The 15,588-nt window shown below is 49.8% G+C and overlaps 1 long non-coding RNA gene across 1 annotated transcript in view; it reads right to left on the reverse strand.

Annotated features, from left to right (window-relative positions):
* LOC144332213 (uncharacterized) overlaps positions 1-507 on the reverse strand; it is a 60,393-nt gene extending 59,886 nt beyond the window's left edge. Inside the window, exon 1 of the long non-coding RNA XR_013400101.1 lies at positions 394-507. This is a non-coding gene — a long non-coding RNA (uncharacterized LOC144332213). The remainder of the gene's footprint in view (positions 1-393) is intronic.
* Between the last annotated feature and the right edge of the window lie 15,081 nt (positions 508-15,588).

Raw genomic sequence — 15,588 nt, forward strand, 5'->3', positions numbered from 1 at the left:
TGGCCAGCTGTGGCAGAGTCCCTGGAGCTCAGTCCTCACCATGTACTGGAGAGCCGTATCCGCACACTGGCCAGGTTTTCTTCCCGTTACACGTATAGAGTAGCTACTACAGGCCTGGCATGGCTCAGGTGCCCAGGACACAAACAGAAATAGACAAAACGACCGCGTGCAGGGCAGCATTCCCCTGCTGGCAGGGGGTGGAGGGAGTCTCCTTGCCCAGCAACCCTGCAAAGGCACTGACAAGGCCTGCAGGAGAACTCTTAACTTTGAAGAACTTGACATTTCTCTCTCTCTTTTTTTTTTTTTCCACCTACAAACACCTCCCAGCACTCCGTGGAGCATGTAGTCCCCACACGCCTCACGAAACAAAGGCGGTCCCGCCACCCCACCTACCTGTGGCATCTCCACCTCTCCATCCACCTCTTGCTCCTCATGGCCCATGATGTTGGAAGAGAAAGACTCTGTGTTCCCAGAAGAACACAGCTTACGGCTCAGCCCGGAGATGATGAGGCCCACAAGAGCCATCCCGGGGTCTGGAGGCCGCAGGTGCACAGCGTTCCCTGCATCCACACGGCTGAGCCTGATGGGACAGAAGCACACACCTGTGGGCTTCCTGGGAGAGGCTGCCTGTCTGTGTGGGGACTATGCAGCCTGGTGCTCTCCCTCCCACAATGGTTTGTTCTCTTTCCTCTTCTCTCCTCTCTCTCTTCCTCTCTCCTTCCCTCCTCTTCCCTCCTGTTCTCTCCTCCTCTCTCCTCTTCTCTCTCTTCCTCTCTCCTCCTCTCTCCCTCCCTCCCTCCTGTGGGTATGGTGAGAATTCTGTAGATAAATTAGCATTATCAACACTATTATTGTCAACATGTGTGTTATTATTTTCTCCTAATGACAGCAGAACCACATGGTGTGCAGTTAGAAGAACATGGGTCCTGGAGCCCCCTGGCATGTTTGACTCCCAGCTCTGCTACTTACAAGCTGTGAGAGCATGGCCAGACATCTGCCCCTTCCTCGCCTCATTCTCCCCATCAGGAGCACAGTTGTGAGATTAAATGGGTAGATTTGTGAGGGCTGCATGGCAGGCCACGGAGGATGCTGACTGTGTTTCCTGCATCACGGCGGTCACTTGCTGAGCCCCTTCTTGGCTTTTCTGTGACTCCTCTGGCACTTCCATGACACTGGGGGCTGTGGCGCTGCCCTGGTCTTTCCCATGTGGGTCCTGCCTCTTCACCCAGGTGTCAGGTTCCCTGCGGAAAGACAAGGTCTTGTTCTGCTCACTTGGGACTGGGCAACCCGGAGCTTCTCAAAAAATAGGAGCTGGGTGGGTCTGAATGCACCCAACACCCACCCCCAGTTACCTGTCCAGGGCCCACCCTCATTCCCGAGGCTCCCTGCTTACCTAATGATTCCAAGATGTCCTAGAACCTTCTCCCAAACAGCACCTGCAGAAAAGATGGCGACCTGGGCTCCAGCCTCACAGGTGTTTTCTGGGCCGCAGGGCGAGGCTGTGGGCAGGGCCTTTCTCATCCCAGCCCCCAGCACTGTGCCTGGCTCTCAGCAGACACTGGCGGAATTATTTGAGCAAATTCAGGTTTTCCCAAGCAAGAGAAGCTACACTATGTTCTCAGGTCTGTTAGGTCCACATTGGGAGGGGCAGAGGCCCACAGCTCTCTGCAGGAGGTGGGAAGGGCCTCTGTCCACCGGGCTGGCCATCTCCAACCTGGCGGGTCAGAGAGCCCCTGTGTCCTCACTCCGGGCTGCCCACTTGCCTTCCTCCTCAGCCTCCTCGAACACGGACTGAGGGCCACGCCCCACTACGGGCAGAGGCAGCCCCACCCTCTGCAAGGATGGCCAGCCAAGAACAAGCCCTGCAGTAGGGCGAGTGTGACAGGGGCCTGGAAAGGGAGCCCCTGACGCTGGGGAGGCCAGACAGCAGCCTCTCCGCTGAGTCCTGCGGACAGCGGAGGACACGAGCTTCAGAGGGAAGCTCTTCGTGGGGTCTAAGGAGTCAAACGCCTCATTGCCAGGTAAGGAGCTCAGTGCAGAATGTCTGGGACGGACAAATCGAGAGACAGCCACCGAAGCACTTTCTTAGAAACACGCTGGCAAATGACACAGGCGGCAGCTGGGAAGGCGGTGAGGAGGAGCCGCTGGAGACGCTGGGGCTGAGGACTGGGTTTGTCATCCTCAACCTACAGAGGTCTTTGGCTTTTAAATTATGTACACGTCTTACTTGGATAAAAACAATGCAATACTAGATTGTCTTAATTCCTCTGATCAGAGTAAGAGGACCGGAGCCTCAATGATACGGAGATGAATCGTATCCGGTTCAGCTGCAGGTCAACGATGGGGCGGCCGTCAATTGAGTAGGACACAGCAGTTAAGAATGAGGAGGAGCTCGTGCTCTGCTCTGGAGAGAGGTCTACAATACATCATTACACAGAGAAGACAATGAAGCCAGCGTGCTCAGAAAGACGTCCCGTGCTGGGGAGACACGGGAGAACCCATCCCCATCCCAAACAGGCTATGGCCATCAGGTGGCAGCCGGCAGCTCCTTCATGGAGTACTTTCCCTTCCTTTATTGTCCATTTTGGCCAGAATTTCCATTTTTAGAATAAGCATGGATTTCAACTGCAATCAGAAAAGTGCTTATGCCATAAAAATATATAAAAATAAGTTTAGAGGAAATAAGTGTAACTTCATGTTCCTTACTAGACCACCAAATGGTTCAAGAAACATCGGAGGGAGGGGCCCAGTGAACCAGGAGGTTGGGGTCCTGACTTTGTATTTGCTCAGTCTAGCAGCCCTGTGCTTTGGGGGCTGGGGACCCTCTGAGAGCTTGATGGAAACTGTGGACTTTCTTCTGGAAAAGTCCCACTTTGTAAACAATCCCAGAGAATTCAAGGAGCCCTCTGAAAGTGCATCAGTGAATTTAGACCAGGACTTGGAAAACTTGTTCTGTAAAGCACCTGATAGTACACATTTGTTGTTGTTTTTGTTGTTGTTTGAGACAGAGTCTTGCTCTGTTGCCCAGGCTGGAGTGCAATGGCATGATCTCGGCTCACTGCAATCTCCACCTCCTAGGTTCAAACAATTCTCCTGCCTCAGCCTCTCAAGTAGCTGGGATTACAAGTGCCTACCACCACGCCAGGCTAAACTTTTTGTATTTTAGTAGAGATGGGGTTTCACCATGCTGGCCAGACTGGTCTGGAACTCCTGACTTCAGGTGATCCACCTGCCTCAGACTCCCAAAGTGTTGGGATTACAGGCATGAGCCACTGCACCCAGCTGATAGTACATATTTTCAGCAAAAGCAGCCATAGATGAAAACTACACAAGTAGACATGGCTGGGTCCCAAGACAATATTATGAGAAGGTCAAATCTGGGCTCCCAGAGTCATTTCTGTGTACTAAGAAATAGATTCTTGGCTGGGCGTGGTGGCTCACACCAATGCTTTGGGAGACCAAGGAGGGAGGAAAGCTTGAGGCCAGGAGTTAGGGACTGGTCTGGGTAACATAGAAAGATTCCATCTCTACAGAAAATTATAAAATTAGCCAGTCATGGTGGCACACACCGTATAGTCCCAGCTACTCAGGGGGCTGAGGCAGGAGGATTGCTTGAGTTCAAACGTTTGCGGTTAAGGTGAGCTATGATTGCACCCCTGCAGTCCAGCCTGAGCGATGCAATGAGACCTTGTCTCAAAATATATATACGTGTGTGTATGAAAAAGTATATATGTATATCCTATATACACACATATATATGTGTATAAATATAAGAAAAAGAAATATATATATATATGAGAAAAGGAACACGTATTTTTTTTTCTTTCTTAGCAGACAGGCCAGATTTGTCCAGAAGCCCGAGTTTGCCCCTCCCTGATCTAGAACATCTTTCTACAAAATCCTCGCATCATGAATCCCCCTGCACCAGCCACCCTCTCTGCTGCTACAGCCCAGAGACGTCCTTTCAAGTGAGTTTGTATAAGCGCCTGAGGAATCCCTTAGGTCGGTGGTGGGGGTGGGGTGCTGCTTTTTAAGAAGACGTTTTTCCTGGAAGGCACAGGGCTGGTCCTGGCACAGTCCTTTTCTGATGGTTTAGTCAGATGAGCCCTCCGGCTCACCAGAGGTGCGCCAAAGCTGTGGGAGAGGGCAGTGCAAGTGGTCATTGTGGACGAGGGCTCAGAGCCAAAGGCCCTCTGGGGAAGAGGATGCCAGGACGGCTTGCAGGAGGTGCTTGGCGCTTCCTGGAAAAAGAGGGGGAATGAACGATCGGGAGATCCATGTGGCTTGGGAGGGGTTTCAGAGGCCAGGCCCTGCTGTGGGCACCAACTGGGTCATTGGGTCAGGATTTCCAGCTGGGTGGTGACTTTCTTGGGGTGCTTAGGAAGAGAAGTGGCCTCGTTTTGCTTCCCATCACTCCCCTCTCCGTCCACTGTCTGCTCATTCGCCGCTCGTTTGCTGTGGTGGAGCTCACTGCCTATTCGCCGTCAGGTTCCATGGTGGAAGCTGTGCATGGTCACGTTATCGCCCAGAGAATATGTGTGACTTCCTGACACAGGGAGGAACGTGCACTTGGTTGCCAAAGCGCTATCAAGCAGAGCAAGACCTCCCCAGGCTAGGGCCCCCACGCCGGCTCAGGACAGGATTGGCCCTGGTCACTCATTCCACAGGGAAGCCAGCCAAGTGGTAAGCAGAGAGCAAGCCTATTACAAGGCTACACTCAGTGGAAAGGCTGTCCCGCGGCAGGACCTTGCGCACCCACGCACCTGGGATGCCACCGGCACAGGGAGGCACCCAGAAAACACTGGTGGAATAAATACGTTAATTAATCACTCCCGAGATTCGTTCCTTCTTGCTTATGTTGCTCTTAGGGAATTCAAATGCTCTTATTTTTATGATATGTGGTTGCTTTTTTATGCCCTTTCTTGATAAAAGAAAAAGCAGCAGCTGGGCACAGTGGCTTACGCCTGTAATTCAGCACTTCGGGAAGCCAAGGCGTGTGGATCACCTGAGGTTGGGAGTTCAAGACCAGCCTGGCGAACATGGCAAAACCCCATCTCTACTAAAAATACAAAAATTAGCCGGGCATGGTGGCACATGCCTGCCCACCTACTTCAGAGGCTGAGGCAGGAGAATTTCTTGAACCCGGGAGGCAGAGGTTGCCGTGAGCTGAGATCATGTCACTGGAGTCTAGTCAGGGCAACAGAGTAAGACTCTGTCCCAAAAAAAAAAAAAAAAAAAGGCAATCTCCTGTTCTTTTTACTGGTCTACAAAATCCCAAATCTGAGGCCCATTTCCATAAATGAATAGATTACAACAATAGGTCAGGGTGTTCACTGAATGGAAAGGAGTATCCCTGAAGTGCTCCCAAATCGTTCATGTTTATCCTCTTTCCTATTTACTACAAAGCGTTTTTTGTTTTTTTGTTTGTTTTTTGTTTATTTTAATACAGAACGTTTCCATTCTCCTCCATAAGCTTTGTAAAACCAGGCATTACCAAGTATTTACTACTGATCTCTGGGAAGATACTGAGGAAACTCTTACTGGCTCAAGCCAGCGACATAAAAAGGCTCTTTTGTAAAATCACTAGATAATGGAACCTAGACCAGTTCCTTGTATGATTCTGTTCACCTGCAAGAGGCTTTCCACGTGGGGTTGGCCTGCCTGTCATGGAACTGGCCAAAGGTCTGGGGAGCAGAGGACTCAGAAGCAGAAAAGCCAGGTAGACAACTGATCATCCACTGTACCTGCATGAAACAGCTAAAGGAGTAAAAGAAAGTGCGCTGAGTCTACGATCCCATAGACAGCCCTGCCGTCCATGAACGAGGAACAGATAGCTGAGATTTCATTAAGATGGCCTTGAAAAATCAACCTGCAAGGATTCGATGCTTGTTATTTCCAAGTGGTTTTTGAATTTTCAGGGTGTTTTTTTGTTTTTTGTTTTTAACGAAAGAAGTAATTCTGTAGATTCTTTTCCCCAATCAGTTGCCTGCCTTTGAAATTAACTATTTCCCTGGCTTTCTCCCTGATTGGGACCGTGCCCCTCCTCAGTCTTTCTGAAGTGCTATTGTGTTGGGTGTTATTCGCTTAGCCACACATAATGTAACTTTGAAATGCGATGGAAAAAAAAAATTAGCATTTCCAGTGAACTGGAAAGAATGCCTCTGATTTCAAAATGTGTACTTAAAAAAGGTGCACCCAAATTGATTGTACCAACTACAGGGCTCATTCTGCCAAGCCAAATCTGAAATGTATTTTTTGCAAAAGGACAACTTTATTATGATTTTTTAGAGGAAAGAAATATGTAGATCCAGGCACAGAGGAAAAACAAAAGCATCTTGAGGATTTAATACAGCTTGGATTAATCAAAGCGTCTGCTTTTAAGCTGTGTGCCCCCACAGAGGAGTGAATTAATGAGCAATTTATGCAATGAATATATTTTTTTCTTTCATTATCTAGGTATTTCAGAGGAACGTGCTTCTTCTGACTTGAATTCTCTAGATACTTCTCTGAAATGTTAGCTTCATTTTGCATGTATAATTACAGCCTCAAGTCGTTTGGAGAGCAAGTCTCAAGGTAGTCGAAAACTTCTCACCCCCCACCCTCATGCAAATCAACTCGGTTGCTCACCATTCAACCTCAAATCTCCCCTGAACCCTTTTGAATGAAGAATCCATTTGGGAATTATCCTTAAGCCAGCGTTTCCAAGGCTGGTTTGGCGGAGGGAGAGTTTTAGCAAGAATACAGATGCCAGAACCCCATTCCTGGAGGCTCAAAACCAGCAAGTCTGGGACAGAGCCTGGCACCCTGTATTGTTCAAGTTTATGTAGCAGAATGGCCATGCTTACACTCCCCGCTCTCCACCCTCCAATGAGAAGAAAATGCTAAATTAGGCATGTTAACTTCACTGCTGCCTTACAGGGGGCAATTTGTAGACCCAAGGCTGAACCTGAAGGCCAGAGCTAAGAGTGAACAAGAAGATGGGTTTTCCCCTCTGGCAGCACAAATTCAGTTGCAATTCAGATCCCCAAGAAATGTACCTGGGGTCTTTGGAAACGACCTGAATTTGCAATCTGTGTTACTCCACCAGCCCCTAGAAATGCTGGGAGCGTCACCAGGGTATAGTTCTTCTATCCCATCATTGTCTTGGCTTCCAGGAAATGGGAAGGGGGCTGGGAGGGGGCGGGCCTACAGCCTTATCTACCCCTGCAGCCTTATCAAAATGAACGAGAAACAATAGGTGAACCCGCCAAGAAGGCTTGAGCTATTGAAATCTCTGGGCATAGATGGTGGTTTGGTTGGCGGAATGTCCCTTTCTCTCAGAAAACAATCGAGTGGGAGCATGGTGGCAGGGCTCGTAAAAGGAACCCAGACGTCACCTTCAAGGCCATGGCCCCGGCTGCCTCCTGCCCGTCCTCCTCGGGCAATCTCCCTGACCAAGCCCTTTTCAGATTTGGAGAGGAGGGGGTTTCAACCTGATCCTAAAGTGCCTGGACAGTGGACAGAATGGTTCCCCCGCGGGTCCTTCTCCCCTCCGACCGCAGCCCCTCTTTGTCCGCTGTGTTCAGGAGGCACCAGTGTCGACCTCCAGGTTAACTTCTTTCCATTTGCTCCACTTAGTAGTAAAGGGAGTGGGGCTGGGGATGGGCCAGGCTAGGGTGAATTCCCACGGCTGGCCCTCTACTCTCCGCCACTGGGGAACTTTCTGGGACCAGAAACTTCAAGTTCAGGGAAGCACAAGTGGCCGCTCCTTTCAGTCACTGCTCTCCTTGCCACATTTCCATTAGCACCAAAATCGCAACATCCAGAGCCTTGAAGGCTTCCTGGCTTGGATAATTATTTTCTCATTAGTTCCATTCACATTCACCTGCGACCTTCATTAGACACTGATGTATAAAACGGTCATCTTTGGGTATACGCAGCCAAGTGGGCCCACTGCGCCACTGGCACCTGCCCCCAGCCCTTCACACCCACTCCCTCTGGTGTGGGCGGTGGGCAAGGGTTCCAGGCTGCTGCACAGGTGCAAGAGGAAGCGTCCTGGGGGGCTGGGGCGGATGGCCTCACACTCTTCCTAGGCTTCCGCCTCTGCTACCTGGACGCCCACCATTAGCAGGGCAGTGAGAAGGCCTGACAATTGCCCCTTCCTGTGCCTGGGACTGTGTGTGGGTGGATCATGAGGAACCCTGCAGGACAGCTGGAGTACCTTAGAGTCTGTAGGCTTCCTATCTTCCCAAAGTCACCTAGAATATGTTCTGCCTCTGGGGCTGACAGCCCAGGAAGTTGACATTCCAAGCCCCCAAATGGCCAGTTGTATCCACTCGTCCCACAGCTTTTCTTGAAGGCCCACTCTGGGGCAGGCGCTGTGTTAGGTGTCGGACTTCAGCAGGGCACCAAGGAGAGCCCCATCCTCGCAGAATGGAATACGGAAGAACACACACAATCACCAGTATGTGGCTGTCTTTGACTTGCAAGAGCAGCAGTTTCATTTAGTTCGACTTAATCCACTGCAGGCAAAGAAAGAGATGATAAGCAAAGGCCAGGAATGTGTTATGGACTAAGTGCTGCCGTGGCAGGAGAGCAGGGCCAGGGACTTCTGCGCAGAGAAGCGGGAGAGGGCAGGAGTGTGTGGTGGATCCCAGCCACCTGCAGGAACAGGTGCTGGCCCAGCTGAGGAGGCAAAACCACAGCACCAGAGGACGAGCAGATTGCCTTTTCCAGAACACCTCCCTGGGAGACTCCGTCCGCACCCAGGAAAGCTTGGAGAAGTCCCCTGACTGGATCCAGCCCCTCCCTGGATGGATGCTCTTGTTTGCTTTGCGGTGGCTGTGTGCAGCCTTGGGCCAGAACTAAGTCGCGGGACAACAGAGGCAGGGCTCTAGCTCCATGAGCCTCCTCTCCAGCTTCCTCCCACCACACTGCCCTCTCTGCTGATGAGACATAAAATGACCCCCAGTTTGTACATGCCCGGGTCCCTCTCCAATGTGGCTGTGCATTCTGAACAAGCTGTCACGGGCAGTGTCTCTGGAATCAGCTGTGGACAGTCCTCGCCCCTCCTCAGGCACCCCGGGGCTGGTTCTGGCCCCTCTAGAGTCCCTCATGCCTCTCAGGGTGGCACCCTGCCTCTGGAGTCAGACCTGGGGCTGAGTCCCCATCTGCAACATCCCATGTCTGTGGAGCTGTGGGTGGGTCGTCCAAGCTCTCAGAGCCTCTCTCTGCCCACCTGTGAATGGGGATCGCGCCAGCACTTTCCTCGTATGATCCAATGAGATGAGGTGTGCACAGTTAGCACTCAAACCATGTCAAATAGTTTGAGTTTTTTTGTCTTCCGTAGGGTAGCTGCGGGTGGTTCCCTGAAGCAAAGTCTGCTCACGTCTGTTCCACCTCTAGCAGTCTCCAGCACTATTTTCAGGATCGTCTTAAACCCTCAAAAAGATGGCCCACTCCTGACCTTCCAGAAACATCTCTACAGACCAGCCAGAAACTCTGGTTCCCCAGGAGCTTGCCTTTCCCCAGCTCCAGGTTCACAGCCTCCATGAAAGTAGAAAGGAAAGACTAACAAGCTTTCTAGCAGAGGAAAATTAACAAATGGGACGATGTCTTTCAAAGAGTGCATGCAAGGAGAGCCATGCTGTAGCCAGCTCCAAATAAATAGGCACTCTGGGTATTTCCAAGGGAAATGGGAGGGCTGGGGGCTTGTGAGATGCTGCTTCTCTGTGACAGTGACTCTGCAAATATCACCCTCATCCCACGCGGCTGGAATTCTCTTTGCCCCAATTAGGAGAAGCCATTATGTCCCGCTCCACTGGAACCCCTCCTGTGTTTTTCTGCAATGTAATTTGGAGATCACTTGCATTTACGTATCCCATAAAGCAACATCACCATCTCATCTATTAGCCAGTCCTCAGACCACAGCTCTTCAGACGGAGAGCTTTCTCCCCTAACCCACCCATGGCACTGTTCACAATATCTCTAAGAAAGGGCTGCAGGCAAGTGTCGATCCAGCCAAACCCAGGACTCATTAGGGCCTCTCTTACCAGCTTAGGATTTGCAGCACTTAAGCCATAATAGACATCAGAGAATGGACAAAAAGTGGAATGGAAAATACGTTCTCAAATGCAGTAGAAAGTGAAGGTCGTCATTGCTATTCAGAGATGGACAGACTGAGCAAAAAGCGCCCTGTTCTTTGAGGAGACCATCTTCCCACTCCACAGCTGAGGACTGGACACCTGGATCTGCTGCTTTGCAGACGAATTGAAAGCTCACGGCAAATGCTTAGTTTTTTTTCTCTTCTCTTCATCATACTGATTCAGGGAATCCAAAAGGCTTGGTCATTGAAAGTCAAGTAGATTTTCTGGGAAGATGGGGTGGTGTGTGCAGAGCCATGGAACCCAAATTTCAGCTAGCAGGGTCTCAGCTCTCTGAGGTTTTGCATCTGCAGGCCTAGCTGTGCTGTGATTTGCTTAGTATTGTTTTGCTCTTTCATTATTTAAATGCATGATTTGACAAGGAAATTTTACTCTACCATAGTGAATGGAAAAATCTCTATCACTTGCCACAAATAGGAAATATCCATCATAATGAGCACAGGCATATTAGCATAATAATTGTCCATGTATCAACCAAAACCATCTCTACTTTGCTTTGGGAAATGAAGGTTAAAGGGACAAGAGCTTTGGAATAAGTTTTGGCCCACGACTAGAGGACGCGGATGGCTGTGGTGTTAGTTGTGGGGGGTTTTTCTGTGTGTTTTTTGTTTGTTTGTTTTTGAGACAGAGTCTCGCTCTGTCACCCAGGCTGGTGTGCAGTGGCATGATCTCAGCTCACTGCAACCTCTACCTCCTGGGTTCAAGCAATTCTCCTGCCTCAGCCTCCCAAGCAGCTGGGACTACAGGTGCGCATCACCATGCCCAGCTAATTTTTGTATTTTTAGTAGAGACAGGGTTTCAACATGTTAGCCAGTCTGGTCTCGAACTCCTGACCTCGTGACCCGCCCACCTCGGCCTCCCAAAGTGCTGGGATTACAGATGTGGGCCACCGTGCCTGGCCCCATGTTGTTATTTGGAAGACACCAAAGCGTCACAAAATACTAGAAAAGCAGGGGATCCTTAGAAAACGACTGCTGCATGGAGAATGCCAAGGTCCAGAGCACAGACCGGGTTTCCCTAAGGCAACACACTCAGGTTTGTTTCATAGGAATTCATTTTCCCTCCCCTACGATGTTGTTTTTTTACAACAAATTATCACAGTATGTTTTTGGTTTTGTTTTTACTTTTAAGGAAGTTTAATCTTATACATTGATTTCTGAGCACTTATTTCTGGTTCAAAAAGCAAAACCTACGAAAGTGTGGGGTGGGAGGTGTCTTTGTAGCCTCTCTCTTGCCACCCACTCCTCCTGGGGGCCAGCTAGCCTGGGGATGCACAGAATATACACATGCCAGTGCACACGTGTATTTCTTCCCCTTTTTAAAATAAACACAGATGGTAGCATACGACATTGTTCTGTACCTTGCTTCACCAATGCAATGACGCTTCTCCGATCACTATACAACAAGTCTCCTGCTTCTTTTCTTAGCGCTACGTGGTAATTCCATCACAAGGGAGGAATGGGGTTTATTTAACCAATCCTATGACGGTACCTACGTTGTTTCTAGTCTGTTGCTATTACCAACGGCTCCGCAATGAATAAACCAATATATTCATCCTTTGGGCCTGTGTGAGGACAGCAGCAGGATAAATTGCCAGCCGTGTCATCAGCATGTGTTTTAGAATGTCATTTAGCATGTGTTTCTAATGTTCCCCTCCCTGTGGAATGAAGGGATGTAGCAAGGAAGTCAAGATCAGGGGACACGGGCTCAAAAGAGTTGCTTTTTATTTTCTCCATGTCAAGAAAATGTGTCTCCCAGCCTTAGCCTTTAGAAAAAAGGATAATTCAGTTTGGGCTGCACACCCCTGACTGGGTTGTCTATGAATTATGGATTTTTTAAAAGACAGGAAGTGAGGTGAGATATTGCATTCCCCAAACTGGTTTTATCTTGCTCAATTTGAAGTTCATCTTCTCGTTCTGATGTCAGGCGCTGGTGCGCAGGGTGGCCGCGGAAGCCTCTCTGTGGGCCTTCTCACAATTAGTCCTTGGCTTTATGCAATCCCAGGAAGCGAGGGATTTGTTGTTTCAGTGTTCGTGGGTTCATTTCTGTGGTTCCTGTCGCCCCGGCTGCTGGAACACAGACTACCTGTCATGTCATTATGTGTAGGAAAACTGGAGCCCTGGTCCCACACCTCACACAGCCTCGTGAGACTTGTCCGGGGGACTTGGGGTGTCCAGACCACTAGGGGTCCTGTCTAGGCAGTGGGCTGTTTTGGAGGGGGCAGACACAAATGGAAAATTTTTGAAGATGGAAAACATGAGCAGTGACTCAGAAATGCAGCAAACCAGTATCCTGACGCAGGAGCCTGTGTTATCGCTACAAAGTCCACTTGTCGGAACACCCAGCAGGCTGGAGCCAAGGGGTCTGTACCCGTGTGACTTTGTCACTCCCACACTAGCATGTGCCCTTGTCTGTAGACACATTCAGTTGTTTGGATTTGGTGGTGGAGGTGCTCTGATCCCTATACAATGAGCCTTCTGCTGCTTTTTTAGCACTACACAGTAATTCCATTGCAAGGGAGGTATTGCATCTCACAGGTAGAAGCCAGGGATGCTGCTAAACATCCTACAATGTCCAGTCCACGGCCCTCACAGCACAGAATGATCCCGCCCCAAATGACAGTTATACCCTGGCTGGAAAAGCCAGACCTTACCCACCCTCAAGACAAAATCGAAATCACCTCAGGACTAAGTGCTATCTTTGAAAGGTAGGAGTGCCCATTCCACGCACCCTCAGCCCAGGAGGTTCACTGCGCCTATCCGTGCTCCTCCTTTTCGGGCCGGGTACCTGGCAAATAGGCGGCCCTCACCGAAGCTGGGTCTCCTAAATCACTATGCTGCAAAAACCTACACAGCATCTTGGAGGGGAAATATATGAGAGAAGTAATATCTCAGGATTCTCAACAATTTTTCTCCTCTGAGCTCAGAGAGCTTTTCCTGGACAATGTTACTTTATATTCCCATAATATAATGCAAGAAGGATTGCTCTTCTCACTTCCAGATAGACATATTTCCCGGAGAGCTGCTCCTGACAGCTAGTTAGTGAGGGGGCTGGATCAGAATCGATAACTCCTGAAGCCCTTTTTTGTTTTTACAAAATGAAAACAGCTTTTTTTCTCTGATTATAAAAATGATACATGCACATTGTTTCTTAAAAAATTCAAACAGTACAGAAAAACATAAGAAAGAAAAATAAAAAATCACCCAAATCCTTTCACCAAGAGATAAACAAATGTAGACATTTGGATACATATCTTTCTAGCTCTTTCTCTGCGTGCGGGCATACACATATTTTACTAACACCGTTTTACCTAAGTCGGTTCCAGGACCACTATTGACATTTGTGGCTGGATTGTTCTCTGCGGTGGGGGCCGCCTTGTGCATTGTGGGATGTTGCAGTACCCCAGCCTCTACCCACTAGATGCCGGTAGCAATCCCCCACCCCAGTCATGACAACTATAAACACAGACATTGCCAAATGCTCCCCTCAGGGGCAAAATTGCCCCAGTTGAGAACCACTGAGATAAATGGAATCATGTACCTACTGTTCCATATAAACCCGATGTCTGGAGGAAGAAAAGAGTAAGGCTTTCTCTTAGGACTTTTGTGTCCTTTGGTTTTTTTGTTTGTTTGTTTTGTTTTTGTTTTTTGGTTTTTTTTTTTTTTTTTTTGCAGCAGAGTCCAGGGTCAAGGTCCACTGTGATATTTACAAGGGAAGAACTTTAGGTAAATGACCACCCTGAGCCTCAGTTTCCACATCTGCAAACAGGGACAGTGATAGGACAACGTCTGTGCCACAGGTCATTGAACCGCGTCCCAGAAGCAATGTGTGAGAGGGGATTCCTGTGGGGCCCATCGAAAGCCTGCCTGGTGGGTCCCACTGTGCCCCTGGCTTCCGGGGGAGGGCGCCCAGGCTGAGCAATTCCAGGCACCCTGGCTGAGCAGCGGTGGTGGGGCTGGCGCAGGCAAAAGTCGTGTCGTTCTGTTTGTGGGCTTTGTTTTTTAATTGAATTATTTTGGAAAGCAGATAAGCACGAGTCTGCTTCAATCTAGTACGCTAGGTTTTTCGGGTGTTTTTTTTTCATGTAAACTTTAGTTTCTTTTGAGTTTCAGATATTAAAAAAAAAAAAAGACAAATGTACAAGATCAGTGGGAGGCTTAAGTAAATTGGTTTATTCCACTGGGGTGGTGGGGAGTCGGGGTTGATGACTCACAATCCTGGTTTTGTCGGAGTTTTACAAAGTAGCCTGTGGTTTCAAAACTGGTGAAAAGAAAGAAGATGGCATCCTCTCTTGCTGCTGTCCCCTCTCCCAAGCCCTGCCTCCATTTCTGCGACATGCCCTCCCTCACACCCCGAGGTGGCTGAGTCAGGCCCCCAGGCCCACTGTGGGCCAGGTCCTCATGTGGAAGGGACATCTGCAGAATGATGATGGTGCCCTGTTCCTCCTTAAGGATGACATCAGAGCCTCCTCGTGTTTCCCTCGTTTTTCCAACAAAGGAGCACAGTTCTGGGGCGGGAGCTGGCCCCACCCATGCTCCGTGCTTACCCGTCTCCCTTGGGCACCTGGCGTCCCCAGGTCCTCTCCCCATGGCCTTTACACACGCTGTTCCCCACTGGCGCACACTGCCCGCCCCTCAGCCTTGCGGCCACAGCAGGCGCCACTTCCTCTGGGAAAGGCCCAGCTCTTTCCACACACCTTGCTGTGTGCCGGCTTCAGAGATGACCTGATCAACCTGTCTCATCCCAAGCCCGAGAGCACCCTGGGGTTAGGACCTGACTCATTTTGCCCAGGACTGTGTGGATTCTGAGGATAGGACATGATATTTGAAGGAAAGAGGTAGGGAAGAAAGGAGATTCTTCCATTTTTAAAAGCGTGATTTTGTTGTTTTTTGTCTTCCACATCACAATCTTCCATATTCAGGTGGTTCAGGAAAACAGGAGCTCTCACTGCCTGCTCCCCGCTTCCTCTTCTGGGGGCCAAGGTGAGCCACTCCCATTAGCGGACTCGGGAGATGCATCCATTAGGCCACCTGCCCATGGCCCGGGTGGCCGCCTCTGCCGCCAGCCGGTGCGTGGGAGAAGCGGTGACTCAGCGCTTCCCCAGCATGAGTGACCAAATAGCCGTTCCAGCCTTTCCCAAGGAGCTGTCCTCTGTCCATAATAGAGAAATTATGTGAGGCGTAATTTATAGTAAAAATCAAATGAACATTAATTCTGGTGAGTCATCCATGCAGAAAGGGCATAGGCTATGGACGTGGGCTGCCGCTGAGGACAGCTGAATGTTTAATCAAAGCAAGCCAAGACTGCGCCACAGGTTGTGAAATTTGGAGCCCTCCCCATGGCTGCAGGATACACCTATGCCACCTTGGAGGGGTCCTGAGCTAGGAGGGGACTTGGCAAATAGTCCATCCACCTCCCTCATTTTACAAGTGGGCACTAGAAGACC

The sequence above is a fragment of the Macaca mulatta genome, chromosome 10 (assembly GCF_049350105.2).
Source record: "Macaca mulatta isolate MMU2019108-1 chromosome 10, T2T-MMU8v2.0, whole genome shotgun sequence".
Taxonomy (NCBI): Eukaryota; Metazoa; Chordata; class Mammalia; order Primates; family Cercopithecidae; genus Macaca; species Macaca mulatta.